At 39.4% G+C, this 18391-nt stretch overlaps 1 pseudogene; it reads left to right on the top strand.

The window, feature by feature from the left end:
* LOC139144891 (neuronal acetylcholine receptor subunit beta-4-like) overlaps nt 1–15362 on the top strand; it is a 50843-nt pseudogene extending 35481 nt beyond the window's left edge.
* The last annotated feature ends 3029 nt before the right edge of the window (nt 15363–18391 follow it).

Here is an 18391-nt window from a genome sequence, read left to right as displayed (position 1 = left end):
TGACTGATTGTTGGTCAAAACATTTCCTTCGATATCGCTAGTCTGACAGCTTTAAAATTTAACATGTAGCTTCTCAGGGTTTCTCTCGTAAAGGATTATGAAAATTAGACTAAATTTGTAAATAAGATTGTTTTAGAATTTTTTTCTCGTTTCCTGCTCACTTTTCTTTACGAATATATTCTCTGAAATTATTTGTCCTATAGTAATCAAATATTGGGTTTGTAAGTTCCGATAGATGACCTTATTCAGAGTTTTTCAAATGCTGATAAAATTTACATATGCAAATTTTGAGGCTACATTTCCTAATTTTGGTCAAGACATTATTTCTCTATACCACCAGTCTCACAGCTTTGAAATTCAATGTTTAGGTTCTTTTGGATTCCCTTATTAGTTATATTAAACCCAGCTTAAACTTTGCATATTACATTTTTATATCTATCCGCTTAATTTTTTTAAAGTTGTTGTCCATTAGTAATCAAATTTGGTTTGTAACTTCAGAGGGATGACCTTATTCAGCCTTGTTCAAGTGATGATGAAATTTGCGTCAGCAAATTTTGCAGGCAGCTTTTCTCGTTTTAGTCAGCACACTGTACACCTTGACACCATAGGTCTTACACCTTTGCAATTCAATGTATAACTTCTTAAGAATACCCTTATCAATGTTATGGTCATGATCACAACCTTATTATATGGCATTTGGCATCAGAAGTGGAAAGTTCTGCATTAATTCTCTAAGTGCAAAGTTCATACCAAAATCAAAAATTATTAAAGCCAAAACTAACAGCGGGAGCTATATCGGCCGCTATGGTTTCTTCAATGTCGGTTTACCGACGCATAAAAGAGACAATGTTCAACGCATGAATGTTTATTGTCGTGAAAAGCACAAGTCTTGCGATGGGTCATTCGTAATTTGAGTTAAAGGTACACATTCAACTTCATCACCCGTATACTGTCCAGTGACGCTTCTCAACCTCTAACACGCGTCTCACGCTTCTTAAACGTTGCCATGTGCTAATCTAGCAGATTTAGATTCAATAACACTTTAGCTTAGAGCTCGTCTTTTGTTCTGGTTTGAAATGCAGTTCACAATTTTCAAGTCTCAATACCAAGTCAAAATGCCTGACGTTGAACTGACAAATTGTCGACACAGCCTGTATAGGTGTGTAATATCGATATCCAGTGCCAGTGTCGACAGCTGAAATTTCAGTCTATTATTCACTTGTCAAGAGTAACGTCGCAAATTGTGTACAATGCGCCGCGTTTGTATTTCAACATACTTTAGATAGACCAGAAAAAAGTGCAAGTTTTATTGAACCAAACCGACCAAAACATATCAAACTTAGTTATATGACTTGCCTCTAATTAAATGCCATATTGTTAACTCCTAGTTCTTCATTACTTAGAGTTTCTAGCCGTTCTACCTTTGATACTTCTTGGCTGTTTCATTACTATTAAGATGATTGGTGAAAATGCTGGCTGCGATGACCGTAAGATTCACAATTATGAGTAAATTTTCTAACATAACTCCTCATAGAGTTCAAGGGGGGGGGGGTGGTCGTCGGAACTCTGCTCAAAGGTTGCCAGGGACCCCTACGACCTATGTAAACACTGTATCTAGGGTACGTTGGCGATTGATCTAAGTTACAACATGTTTGTTAACAATGAATATCGTAAAATTCAAATGTTCCAGCCATGTTGACGTGATGCATCTACATGTCATGCATAAAATACATTGTTTGTAAACAAGAATGTCGCACACGCGCAGTTCCGACTACCCCTTCCCTTTAACACAATGATGACGGCCATTTTGAATTTAAAATATCGGTAAATATTAGGTGGTTTGTTTCTCTAGTACTAAAATTTTTAGCGTAGCCCTAAGATTTTAATTTATTGTTGATTTGGTACGAGAATGGTTGAAAGTTTCTTTGGAGGAATGTGTGAGCAAAAGTGTGAGTACTAAATTTCCAGGCGCGTATTACCTTAAAGCCAAGAAGTGGGTAAAATGTGCTTGTATTACTGGCCCAAACCAAAAGTATGTTTCTGTAGTGTTTTTCGAAACCAACTGCGATTTGTGCCTTCTCTTATCGTGTACTGAAATCCAGCTCCTTGGTCTTACAGTTTGGTTCAATTACAATGAATACCTTGACAGAACAACCTGACAAGGCAAGTCATCTGTAGTTCAAACCTGTGCATTCGACAAACAGTGAACCTTGAATGTCACAAGCAATTCACCATGTTACCTTCGCACCCCAATCTACGCATGCGTAACGCGCATGTTATCAAAACTGTGGGCTGTGCAGCACAAAAGATACGCATTAAAATTTAAATCTCGTGTTTTGTGAATGTTCATAGATTGAAATACACTATATTAGTTAAAAGTGCGATTTGCGGAACATCAGAGTGGTAGACTGAACCTTTCCACATTATAAATGTTCAGATTGAATTTATTGCCACAATTTATATTGTCAAGCATGTGTCCTTCAAACGTCTCCAGAAACCATCATAACTTTATCACTCTATCTGTTGAAATATAGCTTCTTTATATGTGTTTTACACTGTATAGTTATATCGACTTTGATAATATTTTCCAAGCTAATACTGTCCTATATGTATACTTATGAGAACAGACTCTCAGCTTTTAGGGTCCTGTACCATCTGCCTGAATAGTATAGACAGACATCGGGCAAGTTCTGACATCTCAATGCTTCTCTCTACATTTTCAAGGCAGGCTGTGTGCCGTTCATTGGGAACATCAATGTTGGCGATACAATGTTGTTGGAATTATGTGATCACCATGCAACACTTACAACATACTGATACTTGGTGAGAGAGCGAGTTTTTCGCTCCCAAGTGGTATACTGTATCCGTTGGGAGCTATTAGCATCAGTTTGCGTGTGTATGTGTGTATGTTGTGTGTGTTGTTTGTTTGTTATCTGTCTGTCTGTTTGTCCGTTCACCTCAAAAATCGTGTAGACCTACCGCATGTCTCACCACTGTAATTTCTTAACATATAATCTGTCCGCAAGTGAGTCTGTCAATCTTCGTAAATTTGGTCACACTAGTTACTTTCGATTATGGTTGTGTGGCCAAATGTATCTTGTCACTGGATATAGATTGCATTCCAAATAGATAACAAACTTCCAAAGTTTGCTGTCTGGAAAGTATCCAAGTCTATAAATTTTCTTTATTTAGTCAAATTTGAATTTAGGTTTCCTGCTTCTTCTGTTTCTCGATATTATTTTGAAATGGGATGTCAATTTCGCGATACTGTAACAACCAGCAGTGTTCATCTCTGGCCAACACCAACAGATCGACTCAATGACAACGAATGGTGGAACTTAAAACAAATGAAGCAACGGAATGTAAAGATTGTGCCTTGCAATACTGGTATTTATCACTGGAAAGTAACCATAGGAGAGTCACACCCACTCGACTTTATACAACGTCTACTGAACGTATCTTGGTGCCAGTTTTAAAAGCACACACTCTCTCAACGATGATATATTTTACTCAAAAAAACTTTCCCCATACAGTTAACCCAGGGATGTCAGCCATTTTGAATTTCAAGAGCTAGTAAATACTAGATTTTACAATTCTTGATTTCGAAAAGTAAAGGTTTAAAGTTTTGCTGCGGCAAGTTTGAGCAAAAGTTTGTCTTTCAACTTCGAAGCACATAGTACCTTAACACAACTACTTCTACACGTTGATAAACGCAAGAAATCGAGAAGACTCAAGATACCTAGCTATCATGACATAGACCCAGTCCCGCTTTGAAAGCTATTCCATTTCGTAGCATGGCTGTACTTCTTTACTCTGAAACATTTCAAACACCGAACTTTGGGCTTGCCCTACCAGACAATTATTAATCAACAAACATCTCCCGAAGACAACGTGTCATCTTCGTTAGCGTAATTCCATTTCGCTCGGAAATTAAGCATCCTGTGATGTCCAATGGGTAGCATGAAATGGAATACAGCCTGTTATTTGTTAACATGGATGGTGATTTCTAGTACAGTGATGTAAGATTTTGTATACATAAAAGCAATACAGGATGGACACGAGTGATTATCTCTCCCAAGTAAAATTAAGGCTTAATACACCGACTTAAATGCAAAAACACAATAAAGATATTTATGCAGGCAAACATCGTACCTTGTAGCTTACTTTCAATTAAGCAAAGAGGCATTAAAACTTGTAATTGCCTTATTTGCATAACAATGAATTGATTTGTCAGATAAAGACAGAACTTTTCCTGCATGGTATCTTACTAGTAAATATCAGATGTATATCGTCTGGTCACGGACTTTGCATAACAAAATTTAGAAACGATCCTGCCACTGAGAGGATTAGTGCCTGCGATGTTTCTATGCTGTGGTCCGAAGTGCCTTGAGGGCAGATTCTTTATAAGGAGTTCATGCAAACTTTTTGAGTAACGAAATGGGAGGAGGAACTGTGAAGGTTCAGTTTTCGTTAAAACCGGCAATTTCCCCCATATGATTTTCAAACGATGTAGGAAATGTAAGGTAACTTTATTTTTCATACAAGGTTCCACGGCGAGTTAATATTCCAACGCATTTGAAAGGAAATACTCCAAAATTACCCTGTGCAAATTGCCGGTGAAAGATTGGGACCGTCGCCTTTTTTGAGACGTATGGTATGATTTTGACTTGGTCTTCCGTCCGGTATGTGCAGTCATTCTCATGCTTGCTTATATATATATATATATATATATATATATATATATATATATATATATATATATATATATATATATATATAATTTTTTTTTTTTTTTTCTCTTACATATATATATATGTGTGTGTGTGTATATATATATATATGTATGTATAAGTTTGTATCATACATACATACATACATACATACATACATACATACATACATACACATAAAAAGACAGAGCAGCGAGGCAGAGACCAGAGGCACTGTAGTCTTTTCGTTTGCAAAATAAAAGTGTCCAATTCGGAAATGAACATATCAGTCGGATGGCTGATCATAAAATTGACGCATTCACTGGGGCGTGGCTGAGTGCGTTGAAGCAATGCTTGAGTGTACGCATATTTAGTGGGCGTACTATGCTGTCACCATCAACGTATCAAGCAGGTTTCGGTCGACTCTGTACCCGAAGCACGGTCAAAAAGGCCGCGCGCGAGACGCCTTTTAATACATGGAATGATTATATGTTCTTGCGCGATACGACGAGATTTAATTTCACGCAGGAATAATATTGACGCAGTTGCGTTTCATGAACTCCCATCGTGTAGCATTCATATTTCAATCAGTTAACGAGAAGCGTGACGTCACAGCGGCCTGGTCTGACAACATATATTGCGTCACAGCCTTAATGATTGCCATCAAAAATTAAGGCTTTTCGCTCTTTATAAACAATGTGGGAATTAAGCAACACACAAAGTGTTCAGAACAAGATAAGTTGTTCTATAAATTTGAGAGTCTACTCGGGCACGACTGGCATCATGCAATGTGTCATAGTTGTTAACACGTTTGTGAAATTTGAGCTGAATCGTATAGTGTCCTGTAGTAGTGTATGGTACTGTACTTCAACTGGTACATGGTGACGCCTTCGTCAGTTTACACAGGCAACCGACATTTGGTGGCGTTAAAGTTTTCATATACATTGTCTGTAACGTTTATGAGTTAATCTTTCAAGATGCGACCGTGAGAAAACGACCCTTGTGCAATTTTGCAGTTGTACATTTGTTTGTCGAGGTAGGGCCGGGATAATTTACATGCAAACGTTGAATTAATACTCAAAGCAAAGTCAGGAGTACTGTTTGTTTATTCGCTTGCAGTTGATTGAGACCATCTTCAGAAAATTGTAAACATTTCTAGCTCACCAATCATTAAGTTATTAATAAAGTTGTTGTTGTGGAACTGACTAATATAAAGGGCCAAATTTCTACAAAGTGTTAAAAGGCAAAGATTATCCTTGTCACTGCACACCTATGTGACCTCACATTTAAACAGCGGGACATCTTCATACCAGTCGAAACATGGCTGTACTGACCGTGACTGCAGGGGTATTTCGGGAAGACAAGCCTTTTTTGGGTCAATCACGGAGATCGATCGATCACAGGGTTGTCCACAAACTGTGGCTAACAGAACAAATTAATTGCAGCTATTGTTTTTAATGTACAGAGGATAAAATAAAACCTGAATTTTATTCTCGGGCACGTTTCTGAATCATGGCGAGTTTTAAATTGGAGAGCTGTGTCGAGAGATGTGTCATTGAACCATAAAATATGTTCCTCTTTGATTACACTATACATGTACAATTGAATTAAAATGTACAACGCTCTAAATCAGAAATTGGAAATATGAATGAACGGGGCCTACTTATACGGTGTCACAAAATCGCTCGCGCTGCCCGCTCTGGTATGAATATGGTTTTATCGCACTATGTGACTGTTCATTAAGCATTTTGTGGCGGTCTGACTAGTCTGGAACCTCTCCGTAATTTCGTCGTACGATACCCCAACTTTTGGGTACCGTCCCGGGGTACCGGACACCGAAGAATGGAGGGATTCTGTACTATACAGTTAGACTTGATATGGAACAGGAATTATGATATAAATTGCGGCTGCGTAATACCGGCAATTCGATCTGTTATTTCAGGGTTGGGTAACGCCAACAGACAAATGTTTTTACGCTCGTAAATATGCCACAAGACACATTAAACACGGTTCAAAGATGAGGTGGAGACCCCATGACCCATCCCACTTCTCGTTAACGATTAATATCACCGCAGTCTCGCGTTACGTCAGATGTTCGGTCCAGTTTTACCTTCCGAGAGATAGTAAATCGTCTACAGGGTCATTTCTGAAGAAAAAAACACAGCTCGTGCTGAAATGTTTTTAATTAAAGGAAACGTTTGAGTGTGTCGCAGTAATTCTCTGGGCTGCAAGTATTCAATTTGATGGTTCACGGGTCATCTGTTTGTCTCGCGTGGAAAGGAATGGCGTGTGGTCGACGTGGAAACCAATACAGCGGAAAATAAACTTTAAACATGTCTCCAACTCAGGGTTCATGCACTCATATCTGTTCTACGAACTCTGTTTCCCAAAAGCGTAATTTATTGGATTTTGAATGAAGTGAAGACGCGTTATTACTGTCATTCTGATAAAAAAGGGAGGGTGGAAAATATTCGACAGCGGTGTAACATTCGTCCATAGATTTTGTCCTACTTTTTTACTTGATTGAAAAATAAAACGGCACATACAACTGCTTACATTGGTCACTCGCCAATAATATCAAATTGTATGACAATCACAACACAGGCGTCAGGGGCAGTCGACAAAGCTGTTAAACCTGTCCGTGAAACAGAGGTGCTCACATATCACATACGATCATTTCTTTGGCCAGGAAACGGGAAGAATTCCTGTAGGGGATTCGAGGGAGGGGAAAACTATCGGGAGGGCTATGGGCGAAAATATTCAAATTGCAGAGAGGGCGGTTGAAAACAGCTTCTGTTTGCCCCTGAATTATAATTTTCTTCACAAAATAGCATTTCAACATGTACAGCTGCTCTCGATACAATATATATAAATCAGCTGGTTGACTGCCTGACTATCTGTAATTCCGTGATGTATCCGTGCTGTCTAAAAAGCAGAGAACCGTGTTTGTGAACTAAAACCGATTTACAGCACAATTCAGGAGTTTTGAATACAGTGCGGCGCGGCGGTGCTCTTCAGGCGTTGTTGCGCCAAACCTTGCAGTCTTTTCCCAGGCAAGCTTGCTTCGAAATTTGCGTAATATATACAACGAAATTAACAAATACCGTACTGCAGCCTTGCCATTGTGATTATTTTTCCTTTTAATTTAATTGTATCAGCATAAACAGACACACTGTGTTGAAATGAAGCACATCTAGTTCAGCAAATACAGCTTTGGTGAAGTGTTTACATATTAAAGGGGACATCTGTTTCAGCCAACGTACTTTTCAACGACAAATAATCTCGAGTTTCTTTCGTGATTTTTCATACCGTACCACTAGTCTGCTGACAGTTTAACGGTGCCATTCCCATTTTTACAGGTGTTTTGACATCAGAAGCGGAAATGCACCTCCGTGCGGACATTTTCAGGGATTACAACAAACTGGCTCTGCCTATCTCGAACGTTACGGAGATCTTAAACATCACTTTTGGTCTGGCAATATCACAGATCATTGACGTGGTAAGCTCTTCACGCCAAAATCATTTCTCATTTGAATCTTCAGCAAGACACCGTGCCTCTGACATTGCCCAGTAGGAAGAATGATTAAGAGCGCCTCCCAGAGTCTAACCTGTTTCTTATCCCGGTATAGAACACCCTCGCTTTCTCTGTCGTTCCCTTTCATTTTGTTGTGATTCAATATTCGACTTACTTCATCCCCAGCTTTATTCAAACTGTCGTTTTCCACTGTATAATGTCTCTTTATTCCTTTCTCCGTTTCCCCTGTACATCCAGAAATTGGCTTCAGTCAGTGATTTTTTTGAAAAAAGAAAATCCCTTTGTAACAAGTTTCTGTGTTGTATATATGTGTCTTTAACATTTTGGGCGATTCTGTTTGTGACGAGTAAGCGAATATTCATGGTGGCGAACGGGAAACAACGGAGCCTGCGCAGTGCCGGGTTAACGCAGTACATCGTACCATAACCTGAATATTCACCAGGTTAACCCCACTGCATCGCGCTCGCTCCTTTCACATAGTTTCAAATTAGACAAATATGCATGCATGGGAAAGTGACATAGGTTTAACTTCGGTTTGCCGGAGAGAAAAGCCAGGTCTTGTCAAGCTGCAATGAATTATTCCACCAGTGGCGAGTTTCTCCACAAACGCCCTTTGCTCATAGTGGTTCTCATAGACCTAAGACGTATGACAATGTGATTTTGGTGGGCGATGTTTTGTTCATTCGACGCCGCCGCTCGACCTTATCGTCAATTATTAATTTTCTCTTTCAGAATGAGAAAAGTCAAATAATGACAACTAAGGTGTGGCTTAGACATGTAAGTGTTACTTCTAATTTCCACATACCTAAAGATTCATAAAACTCTCGTTTTCTCGTTTCAAATAAGCGGAGGAGCTAAGTTCATTAATCATTTTTTTCGATTCGTTTCCTTTACGTTGAAAAGATCTAAACAGCAAGCTTTCAGAGATGAACTCTGGAGTACTAGAATTTAGAGCATAAATTGAATGTGGCATTCTCTCATAACACATTCTGAAATTTAACAAACGAGGCAAAACCGTCAAACGTATGCGCAATGTATACTATCGATTCAAAACCGACAAACAAACAAACGATTAGTTTTTAAGTCTGCGGTGGTTGAGAACATGTATTGTTAGCCGAGTGTGATTCTTGTTCCCTGTCTTCATCGATCGGTGTATCAGACGATGTACCAGTGACTAAAGTCCTAGTGGGGGAATAGCATCGGCTGGCATCGCTGTGCGATCTAGTCTGAGCACCTCCCCGGCGCCCGAATCCCACGGCATTTTTGTCATTTTACTGTTGTCAATCTTTGTTTGATGTTGTGTTATTTTTCACCTTGAAGTCATGGACTGACAGCCATTTACACTGGGACCCGGGACTCTATGATGGAATCACCAGTATTCGAGTACCGGCGCAGAGCCTTTGGATTCCAGATGTATTAATTTACAACAAGTGAGTCAAATAAAAACAAATATCTTTACTGCCCAAAAGTCCCCTTGGGTCATGGTACTAAGATCCAATGAACATTTCAAGACCAAAAATGGAGTATTTAATCACTTGACTCCTCTTTATCAAGGTTACCTATTACAGTGACCTTGTACTCTCAATTACACCCAGGAGCGATTGATTAAATCATTTGTGCAAATTTCGAAATACGAGGACTCGCCAACAGTAAATAAGGTAATTCAGACTCACCGCTGGCGGCGCTGTTTTATAGAAGAACAGCGTGCACACAAACGGTGGTCAGATTTGCTATTTTTCATTGAGATGTTTGAAATATAACAATGCGTGCAATCAGTTTGTTATTGTAAAAGCGACTTATATGTAAAGTTTTAAAGTATCAAAGAATAATTTAAATGAAATCTATCAGAGTTTTTAATCCTGAAAAAAAGTTCAAACTTTTGGCGATGAATTCGTGCTTAAATCGTCTGCACTGTCCTTACAACCTATAAATTATACCTCGACAATTCCCATGTTAGTTTTGAAGGATTGGTGACGTAACTTCATCACCTGCCAGCACAGTCCTTCGAAATTTCACGCTTCCCTTGGGATGCCAGATATGATGTAATCTATATTGCGTTCATTCATGTCGACAAGTTCATAAATCAGCGCTGTACTATAACAAACTGCATACCCAGTCAAAAGAAATGGGGCATTCAGTCCCGAATTTAGTAGAAGTGTACCCTAGACAGTTTAAATATAAAAAAAATCATATCTACAGTTTTCCTTTATAATGTGTGTGTTGGTGGGGGTGGGGTCAAAAGCCCGAGTCTCCAGTTTTGACCAAATAAGAATCCCGATGTCAAAACTTCATTTCCACAAAATGATTGTCATAAAAGTCGTTAGTCAAAACGGTGGTCTACATTGAAAACTTCGTTAGTAAAAAGTCTAGATGTAATCAATATTACTTGGTCAAAGGTCAACATGAGGCGAAAGGGGTATCTCAACACCGTGGTATATATATGTGTCCTATGGTAGAGTCCCCCTTCCTGGGTCTCATGTGCGGCACCAGGTACTCTCTGCTTATCATGCACAGTCATCATGATCTGACTTCGTGGTGCTTTCGAGGCAAATTAATCTCCCCTTCCCCGTCAAAACAAACTATAGTGACTTTAACCCCAAATGCTCTGGTCAAAATAAATTTACGTTTAGGGACTGGTCAGTTTCTTCGGCTTTGGGGGGGGGGGGCGGCGGTGGATTATTTTTTGCCGACGTCAAAAAGTGGCTGACCCCCTTCCAACTTTCGAAAGCAGGGTGACCCCCCTATTCCAACTTTCGAAAACTGGATGACCCCCTGCGCGCCACAAAGGTAAAACAAAAGGTGAAATATATATGATTAATACAGTGTATATATATATATATATGTATATATATATATATATTATATCTTATATATATATTTTTTGGGTATAATTTAAACATTCAATCATTCTGTGTTTTAATGAAATTGTTGTCATGTGAGTTGTAAGATAGGAACTTAAAAGTGTCAATTCTAAAGTTTGAATACAGTATTTTGAATGAGCTGTGAATGTACTCCACTCTTTTTATGCATAAGCAGATGTCCAGAACTGTTGTAAGAAAAATGTGATTGTGAAATATTAGTGCATGTTGCTTTCTAATACTGAATTCTCATAGAGGAAACAGAAAAGTATCAGGAACTTGTCATGTTTTTCATATGAACTGCAGATTTCATAATGATTAGTACACTTTGAAAAACAGACTTTCAATTTACAGACATCAAGATATTTCTGACATATACCTCTGATATATTAATTTACTGCGCCCAAAGGCGCGCCGAAAATATTAAATATCCAGATATCTCTGATATATACATACATATCTGAAATATGAAAGTCATGCAGCTGAAGGGCATGCTGAAAATATTGTTTGATATTTCAAAGAAATGCGCCGAAGAGCGCGTCGTAAAATTTTAAACATACATATATCTGTGATATATATGTCTGATATATTAAAGTTTTGCACTAGGACGGGGCTCTGAAAAATATGTCTTATTATTATTAAAGTTACGCGCCTGAAGGGTGCGCCGAAAAATGCAACTGAATGATGAAATTTGTGGCTCGCACAATACATTTTATGCAAGTATGAGCCGTGTCGAAATTGAAAAACACACTGACCCCAGCCCCCCTATTGGGCATTTCAAAAAAATGGTGACCCCCTATCACCAAAGTCAAAAACAGGGTGACCCCCATGAATCCACCGCCCCCCGGCCGAAGAAACTGACCAGTCCCTTATCCCCGAATTGCCAATATACATGTAATACAATTTACATTACACTTTATTATAATAGAAATTTTCAATCTTTTTACGTTTCCAGCGCCGACGGTTCTTACGACGTCCCAAAATATGGCCATGGCTAACGTTTTCTACAATGGAACAGTGCAGTGGGTCCCACCGGCCATTTATAAGAGTTCATGCAAGATAAACGTCGAATACTTTCCATTCGACGAACAGACGTGCAAAATGAAGTTCGGGACATGGACTTACGACGGTACAGTCGTCGACCTGCTGCCGGAAGACGACATCGCCACCAAGCGAGATTACTGGGATAGCGGCGAATGGGAGATCGTGAAGTCGCCCGGGAAGCGTAACTCAGTTATGTATCCGTGCTGCGAAGAAAACTTCGTTGACATCACCTTCAACTTCACCATCAGCCGGAAGCCGCTCTTTTATGTGGCCAACTTGTTGCTGCCGTGCGCCCTCATCTCCTTCTGCAGTGTGCTCGTCTTCTACCTCCCGTCCGACTGCGGCGAGAAAATGTCCCTGTGTACCTCCGTACTCGTGTCGCTATCTGTGTTCCTGTTGCTCATAACCAAGCTAATTCCAGCCAATGCCAACACCATGCCCCTGATTACTAAATACTTGTTGTTCACCATGGTTCTGGTGACGTCATCAATTGTCATAGCGGTGTTTGTGTTGAACATTCACCACCGCTCGCCGTCCACCCACGTCATGCCGCTCTGGGTCAGGCGGGTTTTCATTGACACCCTTCCGAGGTTTCTGTGCATGAAGAGACCGGACAATTACAACTTCAGGTACAAAAGCGTCGGCATCTCGCTGACGCGGGACGCAATAAAGAACAAAAAAGTGGATTCCAACAGGATCGTCGTGGAAAATCCGAGTCGGAGCAATTTCACAGTGCGCATGCGTTCACACGCTGACAATTTTATGGCGCACAACGGAGAAGAGGAAGGTAAGGACCATTGACAGTTCAGATTTGAAGGTTCCCGGATAATCTTGCTATCCTGATCCTACCCTTTGAAAATGTCCGTTGATGTGTAGCATTAATGAACGTCGATACTTTTGCAGCTAGGTTTCGTGCTTTTCTCTTTTTGATAATGATGATGATGATTATGATGATGATGATGGTGATGATTTTAATGATGCTGGTAACTATAAGCTTATACCGGTGATGACTTAGCGTTTGTTCATCGTTACTCCAGTTTCAGACAATTTTTTGCGTTTGTCCTTAACGTTAATAAACTTTAAATTAAATATGAAAAATACGTCTTCAATAAGTTCGTGACTACACGTGCGCACTCAGAAAGTCATTTTTTGATGTGATTTCAGTCAACGCCATGTTTTACTTTTAGAATTGCATTAGTTTCTGAATAATTCCAGCTTTGATATACGGTATTCTTCCATATAACTTACAAATCCCTGCGCAACATATCCCATAGTAGTTTCCATAATTAAGCCTCCCCCTGCCTCAAAGAACACGGGTGACTTATTTATTTTGTGTGCACATTCCCTCCCGACCTTTTTGCTTACGTTTACCGCAATGCTGAAAATATATATCGCCATGTTTTTTGTTTCTTTTCTCTTGTTTTCCCTCCTTTTTGCAGCAAGCCAAGGACTTCCGATACCAAAGTATCTCCCCTCTTCGGTTTCAGATGGTGACGCCACTGAGGCGTTGAACATCGACAAAGCAATACAAGACATTATGTACATCACCAGTACATACACAGACGAACAGGATTTTCTCCGAGTAAGTGCGCTCTCTGTATTACCTTTTGACTGTACACGAACCACAGTCACTCCACTCCACTCCACAGTGCAGGGACATGAGCGTAACGCATTTTTTGTGATACTCTGTATAAGCTTACCACACACAGTAGGGATGTGTATTCAAGAAATCTAACTACATATTTCTTTTCGTATGAATTGTATTCCTGTGATTTCAAATTCATGACCCACAGAGAGCACAATGATCAAAGATATAGCGTTGGTCTTTGTTCTGGTGTCATCTAACGGAATAGAACAGCATTCTACGAGAATTTTGTCAGGAACTCTCCACTATCTTATGTCACCAAAGTGACTTATCTCAAGTCACAGAATAGTCATTTACCCACAATCCTTGCAGATTTTATGAAGTAATCTCCATAGTCGTTTGAATGGAGTCCGACTGAAGTTATAACGTCAACTCCGTAATGTTGTCAAGAGGCAAGAATGGGGTTTTGCGTCTCTTTTCACACTTAGCAATCACAGGAATTACTTCACATATTCCTCCTCGAAGGAAAGCAGCTTCGGGAACATGCAAAGGCCAAAAATCATACTTTCAAAGGGCCGAAGGGGGCGCACTCTCATTTGAAGTGTACACACATGTGTGCTGCCATTTTACTGTTTTGTAGTCCATTCAAAATTTTTGACCAAGGGAGTTATGATGAAATTTACTCCAGATTTTACTCCAGCACGACCAGTACCACGACCCGGAACCCTTATTGGCACCTTTTACCCTTAATTACGACCCATTATGATTTCGCCAAAAATGTAGACTATTGTAATATGTAGACAAGAATGTAGAAAAAAATGATGCTTCGTTATATCAAGAACTATGCGCAGTGCGGGCCAAATTCCTGTGAAATTCCAAAACAGGCTTATTTTATCTCCAAATGCAACACAGTGGATTTCCTGGCTTGCATTCTTTTGAGATATTAAAACATGGCGTTTGTCCTCTCTCTCTTCTTTCTCTTTCAGCAACGTGAGGATTGGAAGTATGTTGCCATGGTGATAGATCGCATATTTCTGGTAATTTTCTGTACAGTTTGTACATCCGGGACGATGGGAATTTTGATGCAGGCTCCACTGGCCTCCAAATTTTTCAAAGACCAGCTGTTCGGTTGAAGAGGGCATAATTGGATGCTGCTGAGAAATCGACCTTGAGAGGTCTATTGCTGTTAGAAGGGCATCTTTCATGCCGTCGAGCAGTGACTTGATCACCTTAGTTTAACGCGGAATGCCGGATCGATGGTACGAAATCTTCCAATCAAGTTCTACGGATTTCCGTGAATTGTGAAAGTGGCATATCCGTGGTTTGACCTCCACAGACGACACTGGCAAAGACAACGCAATGATGGCAATTGGGTGCCACAAATTTCATCTAACAATTCGCAAATCGTTGTGGAGCGCAGTCGCTTCCCCGATGAGGTCTTTACTTCTGCTGTGCATGTGGATACAGATCATGCAACAGCTATGACAAGCGGCAGCGTTGTGCGATTGGTATTTCATACATTACGTGTATCCATGGACGCTGCTCCATGGACGCCATCATTGTTCACGTGACTAGCTGACGAGGGTTGAGACGTGTTTGTTTGTCACTTATTTGTTCGCCTTACCCGTCTTCCGCAGGATCAGTAGTCTCGGTTACCCAGACTCCTCTGCGCTACCGGCGAGAACAGACGCAGAGGAGTCTGGGTAACCGAGACACAGGATCAGGTGTAATCAAGCGCTAATCACGTGTAATGAGGTTTGTGTTGGAACTAACGGTGGTGTTAGCCCAACACCGACATTGAACGAGTTTGACATTTTTTAGGATTTTCAATATCAACTGACAAAACTGACATATTTGATTGCCTATCGTAATTAAAAGTATTTATGTTAGCTCACCATTATATGAAAAACATAAATCATAACAGCTCGGTGTGTATTTCACCTTGTAGATTTCACCACAATCCCACCACAACCATGCTTACCTGAGAGACTTGGATCGCAAAGTAGTTTTGCTCTTTTATTCGCAAGAGGTGAAAGGAATTTGAAAAGTGAAATTCAAAATTTTCGAGGATGTTTTTGAAAACTGCAATGGCAAATTTCGTCTAACAATAGGACAGACTGGTCAAATTAATGTTTCGTTTTCAATAAACTTTAGAATTTGTCCTTGCCAATCAATGCATAAGGATAGAGCAGTGCTCTTAGAAAATAGCTTAACAACATGTCCATCATACCAGATAATCTACAGTCACTCTTACCCACTAGCGAATGGTAAATCGATTAATTAAGAAACGACATATGTATATGTAGATAATGTAGCCTTACGGCTTTTCTACAGATATCAGGATACACAAATCAATGTGCATATTTCAGTTAGTTTGAAAGTGGTTTTCCGTTCATCGAAAGAATTTGTCTTCCACAGGGATGAGTGCTAGTTTATCGCCGTAAAATTTAGTAAAAAATGATTGCCACGTACCTGCGAATATAGATGTAAAAGGACTAATCTTTTACCTTGCGGGTTTTACGCGGATAAGATAATCGGTGTAGAGTTTCGCCAGGCAATGGGATATGAACTTCCGCTTTAGCGTCTTTTTGTGGTTAGAAAGCGCTGCCGTTGGTAGATAATGTTCATATTTTGATGATCACGTGATTGCAGGAAAAGCACATAGTCACAATATACAACTTCGACTCCAAAGACCGATGAAAGCTACGGCTTTCTAGCACCTCTTTCGTTTACAAATGAGGGCGCCATTTTGTGCTGTGTTTGAAGCATTCCAAGTTTGTAATTTTTCTGGTGAAAATGAAAGATGCGTTGTCTTTCACACATTTCCTATATCTTCCTATTTTAAACATTGGATTAATTTTGAAAGTATGACTAATTTGTCGCATGGTCGTTTCGATCACGTGATTATTCCTCGAGGTTTTTATGGTAAATTTGTGTGTTACGAATGTCATAAGTTTGGACGCTGAAACTGATATAATTAGGACCGATAAATATCATTAGATATACGGTTTATTTGTATGATAATGTGATGAGAGTATGTTGAAAAGTTCAAACTTTGTCGTGTTCAAAAGTTCATCTATCATTTCAACTAATAATTTCAGCCGATCAGTGAAAGCGACTACACCCACACTGTCTTTATATCTAACGAAGCCTTTTTTTAAATTTTAGTAACGTTTATTATAACGTTTATTGTATTATATACCCTGAGCTGTCTCGCTTTGCGGAATATTCAGGAAATTAGGGATACCAGTTATTCTATTTCTTTGCTCCAACAACACATTTTTTTAATCGATTAACAATACTTTATTATTAAACATAAATTTGATTGGTATTTTTAAGATTCATAGTCTATTTTCACGCAGTATTTTGAAGTAAACGGGCAACTATCCCATCGACAATAAGATCAAATAAAACAAATTTTGTGTTTCCGGTAACATACCTCCGAAAATTAGGGAAGGTAAGTCGGAGGTAATTTATTTTTCTTTTTCTTAGCAGAGACCCATTAAGTACGGTAAAATTTAGAGTACTGACTCGAAATATTTTGAAAATGCGAAAAAAATGTCTAGGGTCGGCAGCTTTTTTTTAGGGTAGGCCAGGTTGCCGTAAACACACATATTTCTTTATTTGAACTAGGTCTGTGAAATTCTACCGCCATTTTCGAACTCCAGTTACATTAATTTCAGGCTCGTTCGCGTGGTTGTAGCCTTAGTATGAACTGATAGCTTATCTTTCTTGGGTAGATGATTACCCATGGAAAATGTAGCGTTATGATTCCATGGACGTGGATGTAGAATATATAATATTAAAGAGAATGACAATATTTTTACTTTTGCGTAGTCATCCTCCTCAACACTGGAGAAGTACGTATGAGTCTGTCAATGAGAACTGTCTCGTTCTTTTTCGTAACGTAACTTTCTGCCGTGGCCTATTGAACGCACGGTGACCGCATCTGCATAGAATAAAATACAGTTGTAGTAAAAAATCAACTCAACGATATCTCCAGGTTTTCAGGCAATTTAAAGTTGCTTGCGTCCTTTTTTATCCCGCAATCTTCCGTTCTCCCAGATGAGATGGGTATGTCATGTTATCTTTAGTGCGTCACGTTGGTATTTATGCGTCACGCCAAGAAAGGTGTTGAAATGAGAAGAATATAACGTGTCCAGTGGAGTGACGGTAACCATGACAATCGCAAAAGGTTCTCTTCCACAATATTGCATTTGTTGACGTTTATCTACCGAAAAACAAATTTCAGAAGAAAAAGGACGATTTACGCAATGTTTGCCAAGATTCTGACACCTAGCACCAATTGTTTTGTTCTTTGTTTGTTTGTTTGCAGAGGAGGATTTCATAGTATTCATGAGAATCAGTCAGACGTTCCGATGAAACGTAAGACTCAAGGAGGCTAAATGAGAAATATTCCCTGTGAATAAACCTGTCTCAATCTGCATCGTTCAATCAAGTATTTTCGCTAATGTACTTTACCATTAACCCAGTGATTTCAAACAACCTCATGGCAGGCATCCATAAAGGCAATGGGTTATGATGCCTCATGAATCACAAAGCTGTAGTTGAGTGAAACTAAGCATGTTTATCCGGTTGATGAATTGATTTTAACCACTGAGCATTTAAGGTGTTTTAAACAGTTACTTAATACCTGTAA

This window comes from Ptychodera flava, chromosome 12 (assembly GCF_041260155.1).
Source record: "Ptychodera flava strain L36383 chromosome 12, AS_Pfla_20210202, whole genome shotgun sequence".
In the NCBI taxonomy this organism is placed as follows: Eukaryota; Metazoa; Hemichordata; class Enteropneusta; family Ptychoderidae; genus Ptychodera; species Ptychodera flava.
This window is presented reverse-complemented; position numbering and strand designations above follow the sequence as displayed.